The sequence below is a fragment of the Ictidomys tridecemlineatus genome, chromosome 1 (genome assembly GCF_052094955.1).
Source record: "Ictidomys tridecemlineatus isolate mIctTri1 chromosome 1, mIctTri1.hap1, whole genome shotgun sequence".
Lineage (NCBI taxonomy): Eukaryota > Metazoa > Chordata > Mammalia > Rodentia > Sciuridae > Ictidomys > Ictidomys tridecemlineatus.
In genome coordinates, this window is record NC_135477.1 from 133,283,826 (window position 1) to 133,311,151 (window position 27,326).

A 27,326-nucleotide genomic window follows, 5' to 3' on the forward strand; every position below is an offset into this window, starting at 1 on the left:
TCTTTTTACTGATTGATTCCCACTTGGTAGGAAACACACTCTTACCCATTCAGGGTAACTCCATGCTCGCGGTCACTTAGAGCTGTCACTTCTCAGTCTCCACAGGATTAGGTCAGTCAGTTCTGGGCGCTCTCACTCACCTTTTCCTATGACAAAATCTATAAGAAGTTTATGTACCTTTCTGCAATGGTTTGACAGAAAGATGTCTGTGCTACTTGTGTGGCCCCTGCTCTGTCAATCTCATCCAGTGCCCTCCAGTGTCCTTTGCTGGATGGGTTTCCACAAAGCTATGGCTGATTTCACCTTCTTTTGAAGTGTTGTGTGGAAGGCCATGATTTCTGACACAACCCATTTTATCTTGGTTGCCATCTGTCTCCTTGCCCCATCCTAGGCTGCTTTGGGTCTCAGCAATTTTGCCTCTTGCTCCCTACCCTGTTGGGGCTCATGAGAACAGCCATCTCTCCTTGACTATACAAGATGTGGATAACCATGATCTTCAAAATGGGTTGCATTTAAGAAGAGACTGGGGAAACCAGAAGCAGTCTGACTTCTAGCCAGTCGGGGTGCAGTGGGGGGGGGTCGTCTTAAGGGCTTGCTGACTCCTCAGGCTCTGTGTGGTAAAGCTGTGAATCAGCTCCAAACCTAACTGGGTTTTAACCACTGCCCACTGCCTTCTTCTAGGTGTTTGATCTTGTGCCTGACTTCATAGACCTTTCTCTCTCTCCTCCCTTGGACTGCTCCTTTTAGCAACAGAAAGGTAAGAATTTTCTTTACATCACATCACATCCCATGACCTCCCTTTCTTCTCTATGGTATGATCCAGGGCCGACTTTCTAAGCTGGGTTCTTGATATACATTATAGGTTCAACAATAGCAGACTTCCACTTTCACAGGTCAAAGATGATCAGATATTAGAAGTTTTAAGAGTTCTAACCTATGAGATTATGGTTTTGAGAGTCTAAGAGAATTCTTTTTTCTCCTCAAAGCCTGTTTTTCAAAACTGTCACCTGTGGAGCCTAAAACATCTCAATTTGAATGTCAAAGTCACCCAGCTATTCTTTATGCTGCACAGCTTCTATTCTCCTTAAGCTGAGAAATAAGCCTCAGCCTCAAGGTCTCGGCTTAATGACAAAAGGAAATTTGAGGTAGGGTGTGTGTGTGGGGGGGGTAAAAAATAAAACTAAATGAAAAAGACTGGAAATTGTAGTGGAGGACATTTGAAAACTATTTTTTTAAGTCACTATAAAAATTCAAATCACAAACCAAAGTAATAGTTTTCCTTGAGGATGTGATAGCACTACCATGACTATATTTTATCAGAAAGAAGTGATGTTAATTTTTTTCATTTCTGATCTAATTTATTTAAGTTTTTATTCTGTTTTGGAAAAGTGAAAGGGAAGACAAGAATGACTTGTAATGTCATATTAAGTATAATAGTCCTTTTCAAGCTATTGGAGCTCAGAACACACCACCTCAAAGGCAACTGACTATGGGAGGTCAGGACATGCCCCCCCAAATACACTTTGGTCTATTTCGGGCTGGTTTTTCAGAGAGATTGCAAACACAGGAGTAGCCCTTCTTTTGTTCTTTGGTTAAACTGACATCTATAAAGGCAAGCACACTAGTAAAAGCATCAGGAAGAGTGCTGCTCAGAGACAACCTTTATTACCTAAGAAGTCTCTGTAAAACAAAACAACTTTTATTCACCTTATACTGCTCCACCTCCTCCTTCCCCTCCCACAACTCCCCTTTTCACCTCCCAGAAGCCAGAGCCTCTCTATTCCTTTCTGTGGCTCCAGAGGCTAGGTAAGCTTCTGTCACCTGACCTGCAAGTCTCACATTTTGTGGGGCTCTGTAATTTGTAAAATAGCTTTTGCCTACCAATTGGTCTTAAATCCATCTAATTTCTAACCAGCTAAAGAACCTAGAAGGATAGAGGGAAGTCATCTTATTTTCTCCTTTACATACTTCTGTAAAAATTTAGATTAAAAAAATTTCATGTGATGTTATTTAATTTAGTCCTGAGGAAAAACCCTGCAGACCTTTAAGTTCTTAAGGCAGAAACTGATTTGCCTCAAATCAAAGAGCTGTTAATTTACACACCCAGAGGCAATAACCAGGTTTAAACTATGAATGTATTTTTCATCTTTCTCTCTTAAAAATAATCATCTGTGCTGAGAAAGAATCATAGAATTGGGAGTCCCAGGGTTGAACAAACTGTGAAATGGGAATCATCAGTGTGTATACAAGGTAGGTAGCAGATGAGGTGGCTTCTATACAGGTGAGCAGAAGGACTACTTCCAACTACTCTGAATTGAAGCTGTGTTTTAGTAAGCACCAGCCATGAGTAGACAATAATCTACATTCCTTCACCAACACTCTGCCTGTTTATTATAACCTGATTATACTACTTGCAGTTTACACATCATTCCTCTTCTGTCAATATAGGCAGAGTGTTCTGGGCTACTGAATCGAATAGCTGGATTATCAGTTCTAGGAATTCAACTGACTATGAAGTACTAAGATAGAATTCTTAATGGATTTCTTTGTACCCTTTTAGAGATGAGTCCCCAACAGGCTAAAGATTTTTTTCACCCCAAATTTTAAATTGGTGCATTATAATTGTAGAGGATTTTTTTAATAACTTAATTTTTGATAAATTTTAATTCTTTTGTGGGTCAAATTGCTTTGACTAGTTTTAGGTGCTGGTAATATACTTAATGAAAATATAAACCCTCTTGAAGTAAAATTGATCTGAAATTTTTGTATTTACTTGTAATAACTTAGATAAAACCACTTCAAAGTAAAAATGTGAAATAAATGCCAGACTTTAGCAACTATCTATATTAGTCTCTCAAGAAAAAATAATTAAAATATTTGTTGTGTCTAAAAATATTGTAATTGATCCTGATACTGACCTATAATAGCTAAAATGTTATAATATGCTGAAGAAATCTTCAATGTAAATTGCTTGAGAATAAATTTATAGCATAAATCTGAAGTTTTAAGTTAAGAGAAGGAGTTCAATTTCTTCTAAAAGAGGAACATTTTAAAATAAATTGCCCTTATGTAAATGAATTTTTCATTTATTGTATTACTTTATTTTTTTAAAGGCTACTGTAATGACTGGTTTGATCTGAAGTTCTTTGGAATAAAGGTTGATAGGACAAAGATAAATCTGGAGACATAGACTAAGATTAAAAAAAGAATTAATGAAAAGAGGGCTGAAGAGACTGGCAGATACTTTCTGCCAGTAATGAAAGGCTTGGGTCACATGGATTATTTTTAACTCCTTTTTCTCTTGTATCCTTGGTCAATGATAATTTTTTCTTTCTTATTTTTTCATACAGCTTAGCCATGTAAATCCACCACAGAGAGGTGACACAGTAATATAGATGAACACAATTGATACAATGATAATGATGATTAATGAATAGCTTGATGTTCTTCATACACATAGCTCGTGCAAGATTTCTGCTGGTAGTTTTGAAGGTGACAGATGAATCCACGAGATTTTCTGTTTTATCTATCAATAATTCCAATCTTTCTCCACGCTGAGCTACTAGATCTATGTTTCTGACCATGATTCCCTTCAGTTCATCCACTAGGCTTGAGTCTCCATCACTTTGTCTAGGCCCTTATTCTCAGAATGATGCTTCAATTGTGCAGCCAAGACACTTGAGAACTCACTATTCATGGCATATGGATGTGCTGTCTGTGCCCTTGAGCCATAAGTTGTCTGAAACCTCTTCTTTACCTCATTCAAAAAATTGAAGGCTCCGGAACGTTCAAAGTCATCATCAGTGATACAAAGACATAGAATCCTGTCTTGGCAGATGTAATGAAACAAATAATTACCATGTGAGTATATTAGTTTGTTATTTTCAGAAGGTATCTTAACCAGAATCTGCTCTATCACCTCCAGGAAGTTTCCTTCACACCAAGCATGTTTGGCAAGTATAGTGGATCCCCTGGCAACAACAGCAAAAAGAATGGCCATGGTGTCAATCTTGTAAAGGCAAGGGAGTTCGAGACCAAGAGGATGGGGCCTGTTCTGGGTTGCTATTTACCAGTACACCCTATTATGTTACTTTAAAAGCATTAAAATGAATGTTAGCTTGTGGGTTCCTTGCACTTTGTTCATTGTCATGATTATCTTGTGTCAAGTCAGACATTTCCAGATTCAAGAGATGTGGCACATTAAGAAGAAAAGCAATGGAGGATGCAGTCTATACTAGCATGTATGCTTAGCATGGCAAGGATCTGAATTCATTGTCCTGCACCAAAAAAGGCAATAATAGAACTTCTCAGCAGAAAAAAAGAGATGTGATTTTTTTTTAAAATCAACTTCAGTGAGATAGCAATTCACACCCACAAAAAGTAATAAAATACAAAAAGCAAAACCCTGGAAAATACTAAGTGTTGGTAACAATGTGGAGAAATTGGAACCCTTGTTCACTGCTAGTGAAGATGAAAATTACATCTTTCTGTGGAAAACAGTGCAGTGCTTCCTCAAAAAATTAAACAGAATTATCAGATGACCCAAAAATTCCTTTCTAAATGTATACCCCAAATCATTGAAACAGACTTGAACAGATATTTGTGGATTGATATTCATAGCACCACTATTGACAATAGCCAAAGATAGAAATAATCATCTGTTAATAGCCCATTAATGGATGAGGGGCTAAACAAAATGTAATAATATTTACAATGGAAAGTTATTCAGCTTTAAATATTATAATGCTGACATGTATTACAAATGGATAAACCTCTACAACATTATACAAACTGAAATAGACAAAAAAGGACAAATGTATGATTCTGTTTATAGAATGGTCAAATTCACAGAGATAGAAAGTACAATAGTGGTTACTTACTTACAGGTGGAGAGAGAGAGAAAGGAGCTAGTGTTTAACAGGTAGAAGAGAATTTGGGTTTCGATAGAGGAAAAGCAGTGATGATAGCTTCACACCCTTATACTTATGCCTCTGAAGTGACCCTTGAAAATGTGTAACATGGTAAATTATGCATATTTTACCACAACAAGAAAGTTTTTAGAATGTGTGACTTTTGCGCATGTACATCTAGCATCCTCTTAACAAAATAATAGCTTCTTACCTGTACTTAGATTTACCCTTTGGAATTATCTTTCTTTCCCTATTGGCAAAAATTACTTCTCTAAATCTCAATTTCTCTTCTGTCACATAAAGAAGTAGAATTGGGTAATTTTTGGCTTTTCTTGACCTGTTATTATCACCTTGGATGATTGAATGGAAAATATGAGGCCATTATTCTATTAAAAATAGAAAATTACTCTTTCTGCATTCCAATTGTCTTATGAAAGGGACATGAACTATAAGTTTACTTTTCCTTGTCAATTGCACCTTTTGATAGTCATAAAATGCTATTTTGGTAAAGTTCATTAAGATCTTGGCAAATGTCTTAAATGTAAAATATTTTGAGGAAAAAAAGCAATTTTTTATCATATAAATTATGAACCTGACATGATAGCATAGTATCTACATTAGCATTACCAGTCAATGACAGAAAAACAAAAATACTTTCTTAAAAAAGCAAAAACTTCCTTATGTCTTCTACACTAAAATTCATTATTATATGATATAAATATCCAAGATAAAGTATTGTACAATATTTAATATTTTTCTAAGTACTATTATATATCTCCCTATTATATGAAATTGAAGTCTGCAAGAAGCAACTTTGTAGGTTAATAAGACTAATATTTATTTATTTACTTATTTACTTATGTCATGATACTGGGGATCAAATCCCTTGTCTGTGCAGGCTAAGCAGATGTTCCACCACTGAGCTCCACCCCCAAAGCTCCACCCCATCCTCAAGAGTGATAGAAGTAGAAATTAGTTTCCAAGTTATTTTGTTTTGTAATGGGGATTGAATCCAGAGCCTTCCATCACTGAGTTATATCCCAGCCTTTTAAAACTTTTTTTGAGACAGGGTCTCTCTAATTTGCTGAAGCTGGCCTCAAACTTGTGACCCTCCTGTCTCAGCCTCTTGAATTGCTGGGATTACAGGTGTGCACCATTGTGCACAGCAGTTTTCATGTTCTTGAGAGGTTGAATCCTTTGTCTCCTGGGATTGCTTTATTCTAAGAAAGGGTACTAGTTAGAATGGACTAGGTTAGTCTATAGAAACAAACCTGGAAACTTTAGTGACTTAAAACTGAATAACTTGTTTTTCACTCATGCAAAATCTCCTGCATGTGCAGCAGTCCTCTAGACAGCTCGTTTTTAGCAGAGACTGGGAAGCTAGAATGTTTGCATCTTGTGGAAGCAAGCACCTCAACATGAGTCTTCCAATTTGCCCAGGGAAAGAGAGAGCTGGTTTGCATTGGAGGCCTTTCATTTCCTCAGCCTGGGGCACGACATGTTACTGAAGCTTATAATTCATTGACCAGAGAAAATCGTATGACCCTAGAGAGCTGCCCAGAGGCTGGGAAAGCTGTGTGCCATGTATATTCAGTGAGCATTTAGTCTTTGCCAAAATGAGCTTTAGTCTGAGCAGTTCCAAGTGGTCTGAACTGACCATATTCTTAAAGATTAGGCCATGGGATATATTAAGTTTCCAGAAAAGGTACTGCATTATTTTTCTATTGCTGCTCTAATTAGTTACTATAAATAGAAGCTTAAAGAACAAGCTCATTATATTACAGTTATCTACCATATATACATATAACACACATACTATATATACAAATATATGCCAACGTATAATATAAATATATGTCATATGAATATATAAATATGTAATATAAATATATAATTTGTATATATGCACACACACGTGTGTGTGTTTGTGTGTTTGTGTGTGTGTGGTATGCTGAGGATTTATCCTAGGTTCTCAAGCATGCTAGGCATGTGCTCTACTATTGAGCTACGTTCCCATACTCTTTTTAAAAATAATTTTATTTTGAGATAACATCTTGCTAAATTACCCAGGCTAGCTTTAAATTTGTGATCCTCTTGTCCCTTCTGAGTAGCTAGTACAGGCATGCACCACTGCACCTGGCTTATTTTACAGTTCAGTAAGTCAGAAGTCTAACTTGGATCTCCCTGGGTTAAAATCAAGGTTCTGGCAAGGCTGCGCTCATTTTGGAAGGTTACATCCCTGGCTTGTGGCCTCCCGCTCTAACTTCAGAGCCAGTAACATTGCATCTCTATGACCCTTGTTCATAATCACATCTCCCTCAGACCACAGCTAAGAAAGATTCTCTGCTTTTTAAGAACTAATGTGATTATATTGCCCCCCCCCTGGATAATCCATTACAATCTCCCTATCTCAAGATTCTTTTTTTTTTTTTTTTTTTATTGGTTGTTCAAATCAAGATTCTTAACCTTAGTCATATCTACAAAGTTCCTTTGGCCATGTAAATAACATATTTGCAGATTTCAGGGTTTATGATGAGGAAAACTTGGTTTGGGGCTAGGAGAACAGTGTCCATAACAACTACTTTTTGTCATGATGAAATTTACTCTCTTTAAAATTTAATGTTATTAACTGCCAGCCCCAGAACAATATAGCAGGCAGCAATCCTGGTGGACACTTTCTTCAATTAGACTTTATAGTCGCACAAGTTATTGAATGCTTGGCTGAAGAAGAGTCTAACATGAGCTACATCACTGGACTTTCACTGCCAACTTAGATGTATGTCTCATGAATGCATACAGATGGGAGTTATGTGAAAGCCGGGGGTGATGTTAAGCAAGGAATGTTTTTGAAAGTAAATTGAAAAGCACTTGATAAACTGTTTGAATTAGGGCAGGAAGTTTTCTCTTTTTTAACAAGCATATTGTGAATGTCAAAACTCAGTCCAAGAATGGAAAATAAAAAAAACAAAAAAACCCCACTAAACTGTTTTACAGCTTCCGGCTGTTACGTTCTCTCTAAATTATTTGGTTATTATTGTTAAAAGAAAGATTTGCATTCCTCAACAATTACTCTTTCTTGCATATACAACTTATTCATCATATTTGGGATCTCCACACACTGAATTTAAAAGATCTTATTAAAATAGCAGCAAACATAGTATTTTGATTATAAAAGGGTGTGCATTTATAAATGTTTATATGGAGAAAGTGCTAATATGCAAAAACCAACATATTTGTGGGATAATAAGATTAAGGGCAATTTTTTTCTTGTTTAAAATTTTGTTTAATATTGTTTATGAAATACCTGTTAAATACATTTTGGTAAAGATAAGAATAATCAGTTTATATGTAAGAATGTTTTCAAAATATGTTTTGATGATGCAAATATACCTCTGTTTCCAGAAGGTCAGAATCAATATAGTCCTGAAAAACTGAAGAAACTATGCCTCTTAGATTCCTTCATGGCTACAGATGAGGTGACATAGAGATATTTTGTATTGTTCCAGTCAGACAAAGATAAGGCTCTGGGAATCAGTCCTGCACATCTTGCTGACAGCTCTTTGGTGTACTTAGAAAGGCCATAAAATTTCCCAACTTCCATGAAACTAAAAATAGCTGTTTGCCACATTAGAGTTACTGCATTTCTAACTTAAGTTTTGTTCTAAGCTAAGGTAATTAAGTAGAAGAAGTTTCCAGAAATGTTTGTCAGGAAGTCTAATTTTTCAGAGACCTCTGGTCCGCCCTCACACAGTGTCCTGAAGGTTTTCAACAAGGGTTGACAATGCACATTTCTGCACAGCATGATCCAGTTAAAGGCTTTGTGAGGACCTTGGTTAACTCTGCTGAGCAGACCTTGTCTCAAGGAGACTGCCACGGCAACTCTGGTCTTTTGTCACCACACATGAGAACAGCTCTGCCTGGCTAGATCTTTTGATTTGTCAAAGAAACCAAAAATCAGAATTGCTAATTTTTTTTTCATAAACTTTGATGAACTCATTTCATTGAAACAACAGTCCAAAAAACTTAACAGGATATAATCAAACATTGAAATGTCCCAACTGTCTGAAACATTGGTTTTTATACTCCATTTATACACAGGAATCCATTGGAAGCTTGTGAATTCTTGGGGTCCACCTGAGATATTTCAATTCAGCTCCCTCATCCAAGGTGATTTTCATGATGGTCTTAAGATTATGCTTTGAAAAATACTGTCTTAAAAGATAAATTGGACATAAATTTTCTGATTTTCACTAATTTCCAGTATTCATCTGGTGAAGGAGTAAAATGTCAGCTCCTAGCTACCAGGCTTAAACTATTCCAGACTATTCTCTGTGGCATAGCACCTGGCCACCAGCTTCTTAAGCAAGAGTCACGTAGGCAGGGAGCTCAAGGAAGAGTGGTTGGAGAAGACTGGAACTGGGGAGTTGGCTTGACAATGTTTACAAATCAGACAATTAGAAAATGATACAAAATCATATGTCATCAAGAGCCAAAATAGGAAGCTCAGATGATCTAGACTATGGTTGGTCAGAAAGGGACCAAATCAAATAGAACTGGAATGGTTGCAATTGCTTCAGGGTGTTGAGGTTTGAGATGAACCATCAAAAATGTGTTGGAATGGGAAGAGACAGATGAATGGTGAGAAGGCCCAGCTCAGCTGGAGCATGAAGGAAGCTTCTCAGATGCCGGGCTCTTCCCCTTGGCCTTCTCTGCCGCCAGTGCAGAAACAGCCTCCATCTCTTCTCTCACTCCTTCAGGAATTATTTAATCTTGGTTTTATTTTTAATTTAATTGTGTTTGCTTTTCACATCTAAATTAGTGACTCTCATTTTCTCTATTTCCAGGCTTATTTATATTTGTTTATTTTCTAGATCAAGTCTAATTTAGAGAAAACTTGAAAATAGTTTTGCAAGGAGCCCATCACCTCACATGTACTTGTTTCATCATCAAAATTTTTACAAATCATTAATAAAAATATGAGTGAGAGAGGAAAGAGAAATTTTCTAATAATCTCCTAAGCCTTCCTTCTTTGGCTATCACCTATCCCAAATAGCTCTTTTGATGATAATTTCTCCCTCTCTCCCTTCCTTTCTCCATTCTTTTTCTTTTCTTTCTTTCTTTTTTAGACAGAGCCTTAGTGTGTTTCCAAGGCTAACCTAGAACTTGTGACCCTTCTGCCTCAGCCTCTCAGGTAGCAAGGATGATGATTATTCTTTAGGAATGACATTACTTACACCTACCAATGTCATGATTCAATAAAACAGTTTCAAGAAATATTTCAGTGAAGCATGGAATGAATTTTATTACAGGAGCTCCAAGAAAACAAAGAATTTGTCCTTTTTGCTTATCATAAATAGGTGCTCAAATTTATTACATGGAATGAATTTGATTATAATTTGTCATGTCCTACTGTTTGGCTTAATTTATATTTCTGCTTAAAAATTGACTCATGTAGACTTTAACTTTTTTTTAACCAAATTGTGTGTTTTTTTTTTTTTTTTTTGAGGGGGGGAGTTTTAATAGGAACTCGGCAGTGTTTTTTTTCACAATAGTTTTTTTTTCTTTTTAGAAGAGGGACTATTTAGTAATAAATGAGGCACAGAAAAATATCAACTTTTATATAAAACCTCTTTAATAGAGATGATTTTTTAAGAAAACCTAATTATGACTGGGGTTATGGCTCAGTGGTAGAGCACTTGCCTAGCATGTGTAAAGCACTGGGTTTGATCTTCAGAACCACATAAAATTAAATAAAATGAAGGTATTGTGTCTATCTACAACTAAACAAAAATTAAAAAAGAGAACCCAATACAAGACTTTGCTATATCCCCCTTATTTGTTAGCTAAGCCTATAGGGCACCAACCCATTCTGTCATGAAGAACATGATTGAGAAATTGTGACACTGCCTCTCAATTATAGGTGCATTTGTGATAGGGCTTTACAATGCTTAAATGTACTTTCCTAGTTTGACTTTGTAAATACAACATCATTTGCACTAGTCCATTCTAAGCATTCATCTGCCCAAGGAGAAATGGAATTTATTACAAAGAAAACACAGACAAGCTATACTCAGCTTTTGACCTTCAAAATTGGGTTATGTAGCAAACCATGTGTGGCAGATGGTATATTCCAAACATGGTCACAGCAACACGTCCCATCCCACATGTTCTTCCAAAACATGAACTTGCCACACCCAATCACAAGATGAAATCTATTCCTTTCCCCTTGAATCTGCACTGGCCTTACTTAATGCTCTTGTGACTAATAGAATAAACACATCTCCATTATATATATATGTATATATATATGGAATTAAAATTCTCAGCCCTACTTTATAGGTGTAGCATTGCTAAGAGGAGACACCTGTAGGAACACTTGTGGTGCTGGGAGTTTCCATATATTTTCCAATAAAATCTTATATTCCAATCTGAGAGCAATGTAGAAACTGAGGCACAGCCAAAATACTAGGATTAATGGGACTGGGATTCAGATACTAATTTTTCTGATTCTTTTCTGTACCTTTTCCCTTGAGAACTAAATATTCACAGTAATTGTTAGAACGACTTTGATAAATGATGGTTAAATCTGCATGTGATGCTTAACTCCTGTGAATGTGGATAAGTTTAGGAGCTGGTTGGGCAGTTTTCTCTGGGGCTCTGAAGCCACTACTTAAGCATCCATGGGATAATAAATTGCCAGTAACCACAGAGGGAACCTGAGGTCCCACACAGAATTCAGACCCTGTGTCTCTCTTTATGCCCATTATCATTCTTAAGAAACACCCACACATTCAGGGTATTGGGAAAATATTAAAAAATAAATGTATAGATTGTTTTGAGGAAAAAACTATATATATTTATGTGCATACACACACACACACACACACACACACACACACGCACACACTACAAATTGTGAGTCTGGTCCTTCAAGATCAAGCCTAGCTCTTTAAAATGAGTTTCTGGAAACCCATATGTGAGCTCTGAATCAGAAGATTCTCTGCTGGGCAAATGGGCTTGGATGGGCAGCTGTTTTTCTCATTGGGTCATTTTTATTTTATGATGCTCAGGATAACTTTTTACATTTATGGCTGGCATTTGTAAGGTAGTGTTTATGTTCTTTAAATTCAGGAGCAGGCCCTCTGGCTTGTTGACATTGTGGCTTTATAACTAAGTCTCCTGGTGTCCTAGAGACTATCCCAGCATTTCCTCTCCTCAAACATTGCTTGCACTGTCTGTGCTGCTGGGAACTTGGTGTGCAGCCTTGGAGCAGGGCTTTTGTTTCTCTCTGGAGAAAGTGCCTTCCCCTTTCCACCACTTTTCTTGAATGTGTTTCTTTCTTTAGGAAAATATTTATTTATGAAAGTATAAATTGATTGAACCCAGGAGCGCTTAATCACTGAGCCACATCCCTAAGCCCTTTTTATTTTTTATTATGAGACAAGGTCTTGGTAAGTTACTTAGCACTTCGAAAAATAGCTAAAGCTGGTCTCGAACTTCAATCCTCCTGCACTCAGCCTTTCGAGTAGCTGGGATTACAGGCATGTACCTACCACTACACCCATCTAGCATATGTCTGTTTAGAATGGTTCCTTTGGTGGTCCTCTTTGGTGCCAAACGTTGGGCAAAACAGAGAAATAAAGACATAATTCCTAATTTTTACTCCAGGGGTTAAAATCAGGAGCATTCTAAAACATTTGAAACTAAATTTCCAAATGTGTGTGTGACTCTCTCAGTGCTCATAAAACTTTTTCTTCTGAACAGCTAGATGGTTCCAAAAAACTCACTCTCTAGCTGTTATAACTCTTTGACATCCAGAAAAGGCTTTACAAACAAGGAAAAACTGAGACCAGGGACCCCCATTCACCGAGACATCTGTCCTCAGTAGCTATGGCCCATGCTCCTCAAAGTCACAAGGGCTATTTGGGAAAATATAAGTCCATCCTAAGTACAGAATTATTGCAGATTTCTCTTGGAACCATTTTATTTAGAATGACCTCTTTCTGCTCATCCTGCCTAGACTCATCACTTTGGGACAACCTAAGACTGGACTCCTGGGGTTTGAGTGGGCTCCAGAGCTGCTGCTTCTCTATCTCAGTACTTCTTGGAGTCAGGAAACTTCTTGTAGCTGTGTTTTGTTCCTGTCTAGCTCCTTCCTTTCTACTTCTCCCTTCCCCCCTCTCTTCTCCATACCTGCAAAACAGGACCACTTGCTGCTGATCAAAGTGGGTAAGATTTCAGCCCCTACTTTTCTTTAATGACTGTACCTCTAAACAAGATTTCTTTCACATAGGGAACTCTGAAACAAGTAACTAAACCAGCCCTTCTACTCTTTTATCTAATATTTGGACTACATTAGGGTCTCTTTCAGGCCATTAAAGTATACTCTAGCACGTTTTTAAGATATCCAGTTCCTCCATTTCTGTGTTAATCATAAAGTTAATCATAAGCATTTACTGTTCTACTTCCCAGGACTGTAAGTCTCTCATTTAATACCAGGGAGAAACATTTATTGGATAGGACCTTTTCCATTAGTTACTTCTGTAGCAATCAGCTCATATTCTAGTATTATTAAAGTTACTTTGGAAGTAAAATGTATTAGAAGTTGAAAGGTTCTTAAATCTTTTCACAGTTTCAATTTTTTTTCAAAAGTAGAATATTCATTCTAATTCAAACTTTTGAAATAAAAGAAAGAAATGAGGAAACTCTCCAAAGGTTAATTTCTAAGAAGAAAAATGAAAATACTATATATGCCCCTTTTCTATCACTATTATTCCATACTTTCATATGCCTATTTTCATTGAATGATATTAAAAACCCTCCCAGGCCTTCCCTCTTTTTATGACTAGCCAGCTTAGATATGCCAGCTTTCACATCAAGAATTGCTCTGTTATGAGCACTTTCACCAGCTAGCTTTAACTTTTGCATTCAAAAGTATACTACTGGGTCCAACGTGGTGCTTTGAGGAGACTTCTTTTTCTTTTCTTTCCTTTTCTTTTAATATGGCATTACTTTCTCAGAGTTTCAATATGGATTAATTGTGAACAGAGATTATATCCGTTTTTGGCAACCTCTTTCCTATAAGAATTTTTTTTCTTTTAAAAAAACAGAATACATAATTTTTCTCTTTAAACTAGCTTTAAGTAGAATAAACTTGAATAGATTCTGATGTACTAGAGCACATGAGATCTAGTTCAACTAGACAGAGTCAAATATGGCCAAATGTGAGGCATCTACTATGTAACAGAATTTAAGGTTATAGTAAAAGTCTGTTTTAAAAGCATGAAAGAGAAAGTATAAAACTTTTAAGAATATAAGTTTTAGGGGAGAAACTCAAAAAACAAGTTGACCTGAAGTTTCAAGCTAAAGTTGTAAAAACTTCTGGTTGAAGAAAAAACTTTTAGAGAAATGTGTGATGTCAATGGAGTAAGTAGGAGCTTCTTAGTGACCATGGTGAAAAACATTCTGATTGGGCAATTTTATCTAGGACTAATTTCTTGAACTGTACCAGCCATTGTACATTTTATTATGTCTCTTTTGGGGTTTTACTTAACAAATCAAAAACACAAAACACAGAAAACAAAGGAAAAGAGTCAGGGACTATAAGTAGTAAACTTTTTGTTCTCTGAATGAAGGAAAACAGAGTACCAGGATTCGGGTCTAGAACTTGAAAACTGAAAAAAAAAAAAAAAAAGTGACTTTGTTCTCTAATGATTAAGTGTAAAGAGTCATCCTCATGAAAAATGCAGATTCCTTGGCTGGGGTTGTGGCTCAATGGTAGCGCACTTGCCTCGAATGCATGAAGCACTGGGTACAAATAAATAAAATGAAGGTATTGTGTCCATCTACAACTAAAAAAGATTTTTTTTTTTTTAAAAAAAAGCAGTTTCCTGCTGGGCATGGTGGCAAAGGCCTGTAATCCCAGGGATTTGGGAGGCTAAGGTGGGGGATTGTAAATTTGAGGTCAGCCTTGGGCAATTTAGTGAGACTCTGTCACAGAATAAAATAAAAAAGGGCTGGTGATGTAGCTCAATGCAAGGCCTCATTATGAGGACTGAGTGGCAAGGGGAGGAGGGTTTTTAAAAAATTATATAATACAGGGTTCGGGGTGTAGTAGCTCAATGGTAGAGTGCTTGCCTATACCATACTTGTAGCCCTGGGTTCTCAGCTCTGCAAAAAAAGAAAAAGCAAAAACATCCTATGACCAATCAGTGCTTCTTCAAGAGTATGTCACGTTAAGTAGCCTCTAATAATCTAACATTTTGATTGAAGTGGCACTTTTGTTGTTGTTTATTTCTGTTACCAGGATTGAATACAGGGGCACTTTACCACTGAGCTACATCCACATTCCTTTTTTACTTTTTATTTTGAGACAGGGTCTCACTAAATTGCCGAGGCTAGCCTTGAGCTTACAATCCTCCTTCCTCATCCTCCCAAGTCACTGGGATTACAGATATAAGCCACTCACTACCTCCAGCGGTGGCACTACTTTTCATCCATGTATTTAGTTTCTTATACATCTTGCTCTAGATTATATTTTTGTGCTTACTCATTTCAGGAAGTAAATAACCAATGAATATTCATTAAGGACTTTCTAAAATGGGAAGGCATGATTCAGAGATATCAGAGTTCTAGAGCTAGCCTTAGTCTTGTGATATCTGGGTTTTCTTTCTTCTGTAAAATGTAGTCTTGGACCTGTTCTGGAGTTGTACAGGTAAAGTCAGTGAACAGCTCTGGCCTGTGCACCATCAGGACTGATGGGAGATGGGGCAACCATGGAGAACTCATTTCATTTAAGGGGGTCACTGTTCAGCTGTAACCAAAGGTTGCCAGGCAAGAATCTGAGCCTAGGATTGACAGATTGTCCAATTTTGCAAGGGAAACTGGGAATTCTGCTTGCAATGTGAAATTTCTTGATTGTTAAGCATTTGAAATTATTGTAAAATACCTAAAACTTTGTAGAACAGGTTGATACTTGATTTATTTTTTTCAGGAATGGGGATTGAATTCAGAGGCTCTCTGCCACTGAGTTACATCCTCAGTTCTTTTTTTTTTTTTTTTTTGATATTTATTTTTTAGTTTTCGGCGGACACAACATCTTTGTTTGTATGTGGTGCTGAGGATCGAACCCCGGCCGCACGCATGCCAGGCGAGTGCGCTACCGCTTGAGCCACATCTCCAGCCCTCTTTTTTTTTTTTTTTTTTTTAATTTTGAGACAATCTTTCACTAAATTGTTCAGACTGGTCTTGAACTTGTGATTCTCCTACCTCAGCCTCCCAAACAGCTGGAATTATAGGCATGTACCACAATACCCTGCTGGATTAATACATTCAAGAGCACTTAAAACATTTTGGCTGGATGAATTTAACCCACAGACTAATTTTTGGCCTTGTAAAGATCCTTCTATGTCTAAAATCTTATATACCTCTTAACCTTTCTCAGCCATTCAGATCCATGACCACACTGGAAACTTCAGTTGAATGAAGAAAAATAGAGTACCAGTACTAACTAGTAGTTACTACCACTCTTAGGTAGTAACCAGGAGATTCTGGTTATCACTGATAGACTTAGTTTTCAAAGGGACCATCCTAAGAAGGTATTCAGTGGAGCAGATGCCTGGTTGTAGAAACTTCAATTATCCATACTTATTTAATATGTCATGGCCAATGACTGTGCTTATATGAGTGAATTAGAATTAGACAGGTCTAAAAGTTTTGAGCAATAAGATTGCCTCTGATTCATAAAATGTATCTTGTTAGTGGTAAGGCCTGTATTTCCATGTCATGCACACACACAATGGAGGTATCTAATTAGGACAAACAAATATTTCAGCTTTGCTTCTCTTTTATAAACTACAACTGCTTAAATAATCCTTACGGTTTGAATTTTTTTTAGTCTTAAATGTTTGACAAGTCTAATGCAGTCATGCTGAATTTAAAAAGATAATCCATGGTATAATTTATAAAATCTAATTTCACATACACATATGCAACATTGACACCGTATTCTTCACACATATTTAAGTTTGAAAGATTCAGTTCAGAAGATTCCTTCAGCTGTATTTAGAAGTGTTTTCTCCAAGTGATTAGATTTCTGCCCCTTATATTGAATGATCCTTTGCTATGTCAATGTTCTGGAAAAATTAGTACGCTTCCTTTGACATTTTATACAATACTGACTCATTTGATATTTCCAGGTTATTAAAGGTCTAAGTATTTATAGAAGAGTATAATAACCCTCACCCTCCTTTTTGGAAGTGATTCACTAGCTGGGGATTTCTAAAGATACATTGAGAACAACCTTGGATCGAAGTGTGTGTCCTTGTTCTTTCACTGACCCCAGGACTTTGGACAATCAGACTTAGCATTGGTTGATTTTCTATGTGCCAGATATTTTATATACATTACTCCTAATCTCTCAACCGGCCCACAAAGTAGCTATTTTGATCCCTATATTACAGTTGAGGAAATTGAGGCTCAGAGATTGGGTGACTGAGTGGGATCCGAAGCTAATTCTGTACAGTTGCATAGTCCATATTCTATTCATTACTTCCTGGTGTTTCCCAATGCAGCAGAGTGGAGAGAGAGTTTTCTGGGCCCCAGTTTTCTCATCTATAAAACATGGGAGTGGGACAAGGTGAACATGAAGTTCTATTTAACTTCTAACATTCTCTACTGGTATAGTATGTCTTTCTGCTACAAAGAATGTGACTCATTCTTAGGAGAAACCCTCTTTGGATGTTTTCAGATACCTCTGATTCTAGCTGATATTTTCAAACAGGATGTTGACAGATATACTTAATATTAATCTTGTCTCTGTGGTATTTGGATTTCTGCCAATTCTTTGTTACTTGAAACAATGGGCAGCATTATTTTCTCTGTTCTTTGATTTTCACATAACCTACTGTGCTGTTTCTCTTCGTAACCTTGAGTTTTGAGTTTATGTTTAACCAGACTCTTACTTTTTAAAAATACATGAAAATTTTATTTGCACATCTGACCAACTATATTATATATTTTGAGTACTTCATGTTCTTAATTATCTATTTTCTCTTTAGAACCTCATGTAAAATGATGCCATGTCTACATAAAATTGGACGACAAGATCACGATGTCAGAGGACCACTGTCAGTTGCCAATGGAGCTTTTAGAGCTTCAAAATTCTCTTTATATCATCTATCTATATATCTAAAATTCATACAATACTTGCAAGCACTTTTATTTTTTAGGCTGGGGATTGAATTCTGCATGCTAAAAACAAGCTGTACTGTTGAGCTATACCCTTCAGCCTTACAAGTACTTCTGACTATAATGGGAATACATTCTAAGTCCACATAGATTGTTTTAAGGCATTTAGATATCTCGTCTACATCTGAACTAATGTCAGCATTTTAGATAGTAAATTAATTTTTATATAAATTTAGCAATGATCTCATCTGTATTTTTCTGTCCTGCTAGATCCATTCAAGAATTCATCTTTCTGATATAATAAGAATTACCTGGTAACAAAACAACAAACAACAGCCTTGTAGTTATCACAGGGTTGTCTATTTAGAGACAATATATTTCTATGATGTTCATATCTAATTTGGGGTCTTTCTCTTGCTGCTCCAAAAATGTAATGCCATCATATAATTGTGCAACTTAATTTTTATATAAAGAACTTGAACTTAATATCTTTAATAATTGCTGTGATCAACATTCTTTATAGCCTCTTGGCTTGTTCAGCCTTAGTGATTTGCACATCTTTAATTCCTACTCCTGATAAGAATGCTCTGTTGAAAACCCAACATTTTTTGATAGTCTTCTTTATGCAAGGCAATATAGTTCTGGGTACTGTGGGAGGATACACATATGCTAAAGATATGATTCATACCCTGAAAGAGTTTATGGTCCAACATGGACAACGTGGAAAAAGACAACGAGTGGTAAGATAAATTCAAAGATGATAAATGACATTACAAGAGCATGCGTAAGAGCCTCAGGGGATGTGAACAGCTGGCATTTCACCTGGACTTGAATATCAGAGAAATTTTAAACAGGGACACAGGGAATTTGGGGAGAATATTCTAGACAAAAGAAACGAAGCAAAGTTTGACATGACTTGGTCCGTTCTTTTTTAATTTTCCTCTGTGTCTAGCTTCTTCCTATACCTATATCTCAATGTATTTAGCTCATATTCATCATTTAAGAATTATTTAAGAGCTGGGTGCAATGACTCATGCCTGTAATCTGATCACTCAGGAGACTGAGGCAGGCGGATCAAAAATCCGAGGCTAGCATCAACAACTTAGCAAGACCCTGTCTCAAAATACGAAAAATTTTTAAAAAATGAACAAGGGTTGGGGATGGGTATAGCTCAGTAGTAGAGCACTTAACTAGCATGGTAGGGGTTCAATCCCCAGTATTGAAGAAAAAAAAAGTTATTTAGGGGTGACATCTTTCAGAAATCCTCCTCCATTCAGAATGTAATGACATCTACTCCAGTTTGAGATTGTTGATTGGAATTGTTACTTATTTTTTACAAGTTAGAAGCTTAAGAATCATCCTGGTTACTTTCATCTCTGTATCCCCACATCTAATACATGACCAAATCTTTCAATATTTTCTGAAATAAAGATGAAATCCATTTAGGTAAGCAAAATATGGTTTGGGAGTGAAAAATTGTTCAGTCATAAAAATGAAATCCTAACACACACTACAACCTGAAAGGACCTTGAGAAAAAGAAGCCAGAGACAAAAAATAAAGATTATATAATTCCACTTATATGAAATACATAGACTAGAAACATTCATAGAGAGAAAGCAGAATAGTGACTACTTGAGCTGGGAGGAAGAGGAAATAATTGCTTAATGAGCATGATGTTTTTGTTGGGGATGATGAAAAGTTCTGTCTACCCATAGAAGTAATGGTTACACAACATTGTGAAATGTATTTAATGCCACTGAATTGGATGCCTACAAATGGTTAGAATGATAAATATTATGTATGTTTTACTACATTAAAAGATGTTCTAATTTTTTTTTTTAAATTAAATCCTATGATTCAGTTTATTTCCCAAGTCCAAGCCACTGGACTAATGAAATACTCACATTTGATCTAGTCTCCACCTATCTTTACACCTACATCTTTCCCCTTTATTTATTTTGCTTCAGGGATATTATATTTCTGAGTGTTACTGTTATGCACCAAACTATTACCCTAAATAGTTTTATACTTGATATTTCCTTGAGGATACTCTTCCTTGCCTCACATGCAACTCCTTAAAACACATGTTTCACTTGCAATATCATCTCCATCTTAAAGAGGGTTTTGCAGACTTAAATAATCAATGTGTTCTCCACTTCTATTCCAGCTTATTATTTTGTTTCATAGAATTATATTTATTTTATTCACTGCACTTATTACAATCTGTAATTTTCTTCTTCTCCTTCTTCTTCTTTTTCTTCCTCCTCCTCTTGTCCTTCTCCTCCTCCTTCTCCTCATTCTTTACCAATTTATTTACCTTGAATAACACACTGGATGATGATGTCATTGCTTGAAATGAGACCAGGTAGGGGAAGACTAACTTTGAAACCAGGTTGGGGTAAAAGGTTAGAAAAACAAGAAGAAATATAAGCTAACCTACATTAGAAAGAGATACTAGAAATACAAATGCAGGAATTATTTATGATAGGTGACATTTAGAGCTATCAGAATTAATCAGATAATCCAGGGAAAATCTGGAAATGCAGAAGACTAGGTAGTTCCTAAGAATCTTTTGAAATTCTATTAAGTAGGCTCAGTGAGTAAGACAGAGAAAGTAGAAAATAGGGAAGAAGACATTCGACATAAGCCAGGAGTAGAGATATGTCAAACAGAAAGGGCTGTGCGATTCTATGAATCAAGTAAGATGAGCACAGAAAGTTTACATTGGGTTTGACATCATGAAGATTGTTGGGACCCTAGATTAAAGCACTTTTAGTTGAATATTGTCATCTTAAGAGGGTGGAAAAATTAGACTGTGGTAGATTAAATGAAGGAGATAAATGAGAAATCAGTCTATTTCAATCCAGTATAGAAGAATCAGTAATATTTCAAATCAGTCCCTTGATTTGATAATCTTCTTAAACTTGAGGGCCAGTAACTGTGCTAGTGATCCTGTGGATATCACTGGCAATCTGAAAGTAAAATCTGTTCCCTGGTAAGTCTGCTACTTGAATGGCTTTAAATTTTCTGACTTCATAAGTAAATTCACTTCATCACCTCATAATTAATAAACACATCAGACAAGAGTACATTAGAAAGAATCTCATTAAGTTTTATTCAATATCCATCTAATACTTCATGACCATCAAGCATTGGTCACTGTGCTAGGCTGAGGGTAACAAAGAAAGATAAGACATTATCTCTGTTTGTCTTCAAGAAATCTACAGTCTTCTGGTAAAGACAGACAAGGAAAGAGAATAGATGTGACTGTGGTGTGTACAAGTTTATGGACACACGATTCAGGAGAAGGCCAGGAAAAGGATGAAAAGGTGCTGGTGGTGATGGAGGTAATCACAAAATGCTTCCTTGAAGACGGCCCTGAAGGCAAAGGGGTAGGAGTTGGAGTTGGGGTAAAGGATGAAGGGATCTATGAAAGAAGAACACCTGATATGGAGGCTTCAGGCACCAAGCAGAGGGGCACTTTGAGGGAAAATTCCTATTGCATATGACAGAAGCAACTAACATCACATTTCAATTTTTACTCATTTCATGTGGATTTCATTTCTTTACTAATTTTGTTTTTTTCGCAAGCTTTCTTAAATTTCAATCAAGATTGTTTTTATATTGCTCAATCCTCAATAAGCACTAAATACTATTTATGCAATGGATGCATGTAATAAATCTGGGAATGATACAAATAAAATTTCACCAGGACAGGAATATGAATGTGAAATTGCTCATTTAAAAAAAGGGTCAGGGTATTTACTTATACCTTAGATTGAATCAGACAAAAGGAAGGCTGATGTCACTGAAGGAATAAATGTTTAGTAGGTCTATCAATTTTCTTCAGTAATGTTTCCAAAGAACTTAAGCCATTTTATATGATGTAAATAAGAGTGTTCATTGACATGTGCTCAAAGGGAAGGAAAGAAAGAAAACCTCAAACGAGGGGCTGGACTGGGGCTCAGTGGTATCGCACTTGCCTGGCATGGGTGAGGGACTGGGTTTGATTCTCCACACCACATATAAATAAATAAAAATTAAAGTCCATCAACAAATAAAAAAATTAAGGAAAAAACCCTCAAACAAATCCATTTCCTAGAGATTTTATTCTAAAATGAGTTTTCACTTTTTTCCTTTTTGGTGGTGGTTCTGGAGATGGTGTATAGGGTCTTACACTTAGGTACATCCCCAGTCTCTTATATTTTCTTGAAATAGGGTCTTGCCTAGGCTGGTTTCAAACTTGGGATTCTCCTGCTTCATTCTCGGGAGCAGCTGGGATTACAGGAGTGCCACACTGTAAATTCTTGCATCTTAATATTGCCTTATTGACAAACAAATTAAGGTACTTTCTTTTGTTTGCCAACGTTTTCACAAACATTTCTTTATTTAGAACCCACAGGATCTGCTAAATAAATTACTTCCCTTTGGCTTTAGATCAAAAGCAACCTCCAAAGAAATGCATCAGATTCAATTATTGACTCTTGGGACTCATGTGGAAAAGTTATGACTATTAAAAAGAAAAGATTATTCACTTGTATTAGAAAATTTTGTTTATAGCATAAAATAGAAGGTCTGGTACTGATATTTTTCTCCTCTAATTCAATTAATAAAAGATAAGTACTGACTTACACATTCAGAGCAGTCAGCTCCGAATTTCCCTCAATGCCTTTGACCTTCTCCTAGATTTGTGGAGTTGATTACATTCTACTAACCTTTGCTTCTAAGAACCCAAGACACTTAGCAGCTAATATCCACAAATGAGATCATTTAAATAAACTCAGCATTTCCATTCTCTTGTGCAATCCTATTTGAACTATAAGTACAGTGATAACATACCCAGACTTCTGGAACATGGTTATCATTTCAAATATTTTTGAGCATGAGTGTAAATGTATATGTCAAAAGTTAGCATCAGCTAGTGTCTTGACTTAGTTCTAATGTATGATAACTAAAGATACAAGATATATTAAAGCTTAGAAATGAAAAACATATTTTAAAAATTTAATTATTTTTGAGATGAGATCTCATTATGTTGCCTGGGATAACCTCAAACTTCTTATCTGAAGGGATCCTTCTTAAGTAGCTAGGACTACAGTTCCATGTCACTCTGTCTGGCTGAAAAAAATATATATTTTAAAAGAGTTCTCATTTAAAAGCTACAGTTAATCTTTTAAAAATAGTAAATACAAATTGTATATGAACTAATCAACATTAAATATAATTTAAAATGAATAGTGTCTGGTAGTGGCATGCCCTACACAAATAAAATAAAAGCATATTGAAAATTAACTACATTTTTATAGAAGTTTACTTGACGACGTGGGATAAGGCCAGAGGTTTTGGCATTCATCCAGATTCAGAAAGACCTATTTGCCTTGAAGAGCCATCAAAGTTATTTCTCTAGTCAGCTGGGAAAAAGGGACGGAAGTAGGTATTTGTCACAGAGATCAATGTACTGTCTGGACTTAAATTAAGGGTGACACTTTTAGTTGACATCTGAATCCTATTATAGATAGTTCATGTGATTAAAAACAATTGCCACTATATTTCCTTATGTATTTAGGAAATTTTCTACGAGTTAAGGTAATATAGGGATTCTCCTGAACTAAGTTAAAAAGTTTTACCCTATTAACTTGTCTTATAAGAACTTGTTCTGTTTTTAAGAACTCCAGAATTCTTGTTTGCTTCAATTTGAGAGTATATATGCATGTCTTGTATCCTCTCTTCTTGGCCTCAGAAATTTACCTTCTGAGTTATAACTTATTATTTTATAATAGTACAAGTTCAGTTTGTGGCTGGGGACCCCTCCCTTCTTTGTTTACTAAGTTCTGTTTATAATTCTGTAGGTGGTGAAGAGGGAGGTCTCCTTCCTCGTTTACCAGGAATGGCCACAGGAAACAGTGGTTCCGGAACCTGTCTGACCACAGGGAGCAGATGCTCCAATGGTGTGCCCAGAAGGTGATGACTGCAGTGTGGACATCTCAGCCACTGATTCTGAGATCAATGACATCAATGAAAGCTTCCTTCAGTCGAGTGGAAACAGTTTCAGTCTTGCAGGCCCCATTTATCCTGTTAGCAGGAAGTAACACACTTCTCTGGGATCCAGCTGCACAGTCAGCAACTAAGGAATTCTGCTGCTTGTCCTACCTTTCTTCTCCTTTTCCTTCCTTTCCTTGTGGTGTGGGGAATGAAACCCATGGCCTCAGGTGTGCTAGGCAAGCACTTACCACCAAGCTATGTTCCCAGTCCCCCATTTCTTATTTATTACTTTTTAGTTATATGCTCTTTTACAAATGTCAAATTATGGCTTTATTTGATTTACAAAGTTAGAGGTACAGGAAGATAATCCAGTCTCAGCCTGTGTATCTTAAAAAATAAAAACACAAAAGCAAAAAATAACAAGACAAAAACAAACAAAAACCTCTTTCAGACTATCACAATATATATAAGGATATATATCTAGTGAATATTGAAGAGTGTATATCTATGGGGCTGGAGTTGTGGCTCAGTGGTAGAGTGCTCACCTAGTATGTGTGAGGCCCTGGGTTCAATCCTCAGCACCACATTAAGATAAATAAGTAAATGTATTGTATCCAGCTGCAACTAAAAAATATTATAACTAACACTCTTCCACAGGCCAGGAATGTCTTGTGACTTCAAAGGTCTCTGATTTGTCCAACAGAACCTATGCATCCTTTTAAAATTTGATTTGATGAGCTCATGTCCTACAAAAGTACACACTCTTCCAAATTTTATCCATATGATCAGTGTAGTTGCTCTCTAACATCAACCACCTATCAGGAAACTTCAAGTCATTAAACAAAATGTAGAGAAGTTCCTGAGGAGCTGCAGGAGAGAACACCATTCACTTTTTGCACTTTGTCAACAAGAGATTTATACCAAAGACAGCTGGCTGACAATTGTTTAAAACTCCAAAGTCTCCAATTCAGCTCATGTTTACAAATAAATGTCCATCTGCTGATGTTTAACAAAGGAGTGCACAAGACTGCTCTGCAAATATCCTGGAAGGAAGCATCTTCCTCTTCAGCTGCTCTGGGATGTTAAGCAGCATTCCTAAGCAGCACACTCTTCTGGTGATCATAGCAGTCTCTATGGTTAAATAGGAAACCTTTGAAATTGATCAAATTCCCTTTCCCATGTGCCTTGTCTGACATTTAGCTGGTGCTTGCCCTTTTATCCAACCTCTCTGGACACAGAAGCCAAGCTTGTTTTTTTTTTTTTTTTCCTCTCTCTTTTTAAAAACCATTCCTAAGGGATGGACAGAAGGAAAGGAACACTATTTCCTGATAATGGTATAATTCCAAAATTAGTCTTACAAACAAAGGAGGGAGGGGACCTTGACATCACTGAATTCCCACAGCTGCCGGCTGGAAAATACTGGACCCCAACCAAAAATTGCAAAATGGATCTTCTTACCTTTTGTTAATCAGAAAATAAATAGATTTCCAGATCTTTTGTAAAGAAAGGGCCTAGATAGGCAGTATGATAAAACAGTGAATGGGTTTCTACACTTTAATGAGGTTTAAAGAAAGCAGATCACGGGAGACAGGGAGAAGTATAGAAAGCTTTTCCATCTTCTTTTATCTGATCATATGTCCTGACCCTTGACCTCTGGCACATGGCCCAAGTGTGGTCCATGATAAACCCCCCTGCCTTGGCCATAGTAATTGATCCAAGGGTAAGAATGTGATACAAATAGTGTCAATCAAATTCCTTCTCTGAGATTTGAATATGAAGTATGAAAAAAAAGTTCTGTTCCCCAGGGTTGGGTATGAATTAAAGCTCTGTGTTTGTAAATATTATAAACCCATGCTGACCACATTAAGAGAAAAAAAAAAGAATTTATGAGAAGACTATAAGCTAGCTCTTAGTATTGAAGGAAAATATTAATTAAAGGAAATTTCTCAAAAGAAGCTTTAGAGATACAGGTGTCCCAGACCAACAGTTTCTTCCAGGGGCCAAACTCCAGGACAAATCAGTCCTAGTCTTTTTTTGCCCTTCTTCACTCAACTTAGTTCAAGGTTCACGTTTCTGGCAAAGGACAGATGTGATTGGCTCAGCTAGTCTTAAGCATTCCCCTGAGCTAAGGGGAGAGGGGGGAACCAGGCCTTGATTGACAGTCCCAAAAGACTGCAGAAAATGGGAGAGGAGTCTTTTTCCAAAGGAAAATCATGATTCTGTTTCTAATAGAAGACTGAAGTGATTCTGTACAGGCAGAAACAACATATGGTCACTATAGATTGAGAGCCAGGGCACCCTGGGGACACTGTCCTGATCTGTGCCTGTAGTAGACCAGATGGGGCCAAGAGGCAAAGAAGAGCCAAGTCTGGAAACCCCCTGGGGCTCAGCCTCCTTGCCAGCCTTAACTTTATTGCCAGCCTCAGTCACAAATAAATCCCTTCCTATCAAAACTAGTTTCATTTGATTTCTGTCACTTGCAACCAACAAAGTCCTGATCATTGCCTACTTTTTAGAATGATGCTTTTCAGGCCTAGACTTCTCTGAAATATCTTTTTGAAAAGTAGAACCAGATTAAATTTGTGCATAGGCTACAGTCTCCGGCTGGAAGGAGCAATGGTTTCCTGGGATCTTCTGTGCAACAAATCTCTAAATTTTGCAGGGACTCTTGGAAGAGTTACTCAGCCTCGAGGGGACTTCTGAAATCAGTGAGAAGACTTTGGTTTGGGATAAGCTGACTCTGTCTCAGGAAAAGACAATCAGTGGGCAAAGGAAGAGACAACCTGATAGGCAATCTCTGAATGCAACCCAAAGATTAAAGTGTTAATTTAGAAAGCATACCTTGAAGTTATCACACCCATGCTCTCATTTTCCCTTGTTGTTAATTGGTAGGGTTTATTGGTCTAAACGTAAATTATTTCACTCTGGTGTAGCTTCTGCATCTGAAGACTCTGTGGTAGTATCAGCTTTTTTTTTTTTTTTTTTAAGTATTTTCTGTAACTGGTAGGATAATGATTCCTCTGGAGAGAGAAATCTTCATCTTTAATTTTCCTAGTCTTATCATTTTTCTGTCAAGGCAATGTCATCTTTGGTAATGGGGAGCACAGTTTGCCAGTTTGTGATTTTGATTACACATCGTACTGAGTCCTGTGCAATCTGATGACATGGGTAAGTGAACATACTTTTGATGAGGTCCCAGCAATTTAAACAGTGAGTTCCTCAAACTGGTATTGTTACCTTCTTAG

General features: G+C 36.6%; 1 protein-coding gene and 1 pseudogene across 1 annotated transcript in view; both read right to left on the bottom strand.

Annotated features, from left to right (window-relative positions):
- The window catches only part of Ccdc192 (coiled-coil domain containing 192), a 198,833-nt gene that overhangs the window by 30,912 nt on the left and 140,595 nt on the right, over positions 1 to 27,326 (bottom strand). The gene's annotated exons all lie outside the window — the stretch shown is intronic.
- Positions 3,238 to 4,036, bottom strand: LOC101957811 (vesicle-associated membrane protein 7 pseudogene; annotated as a pseudogene).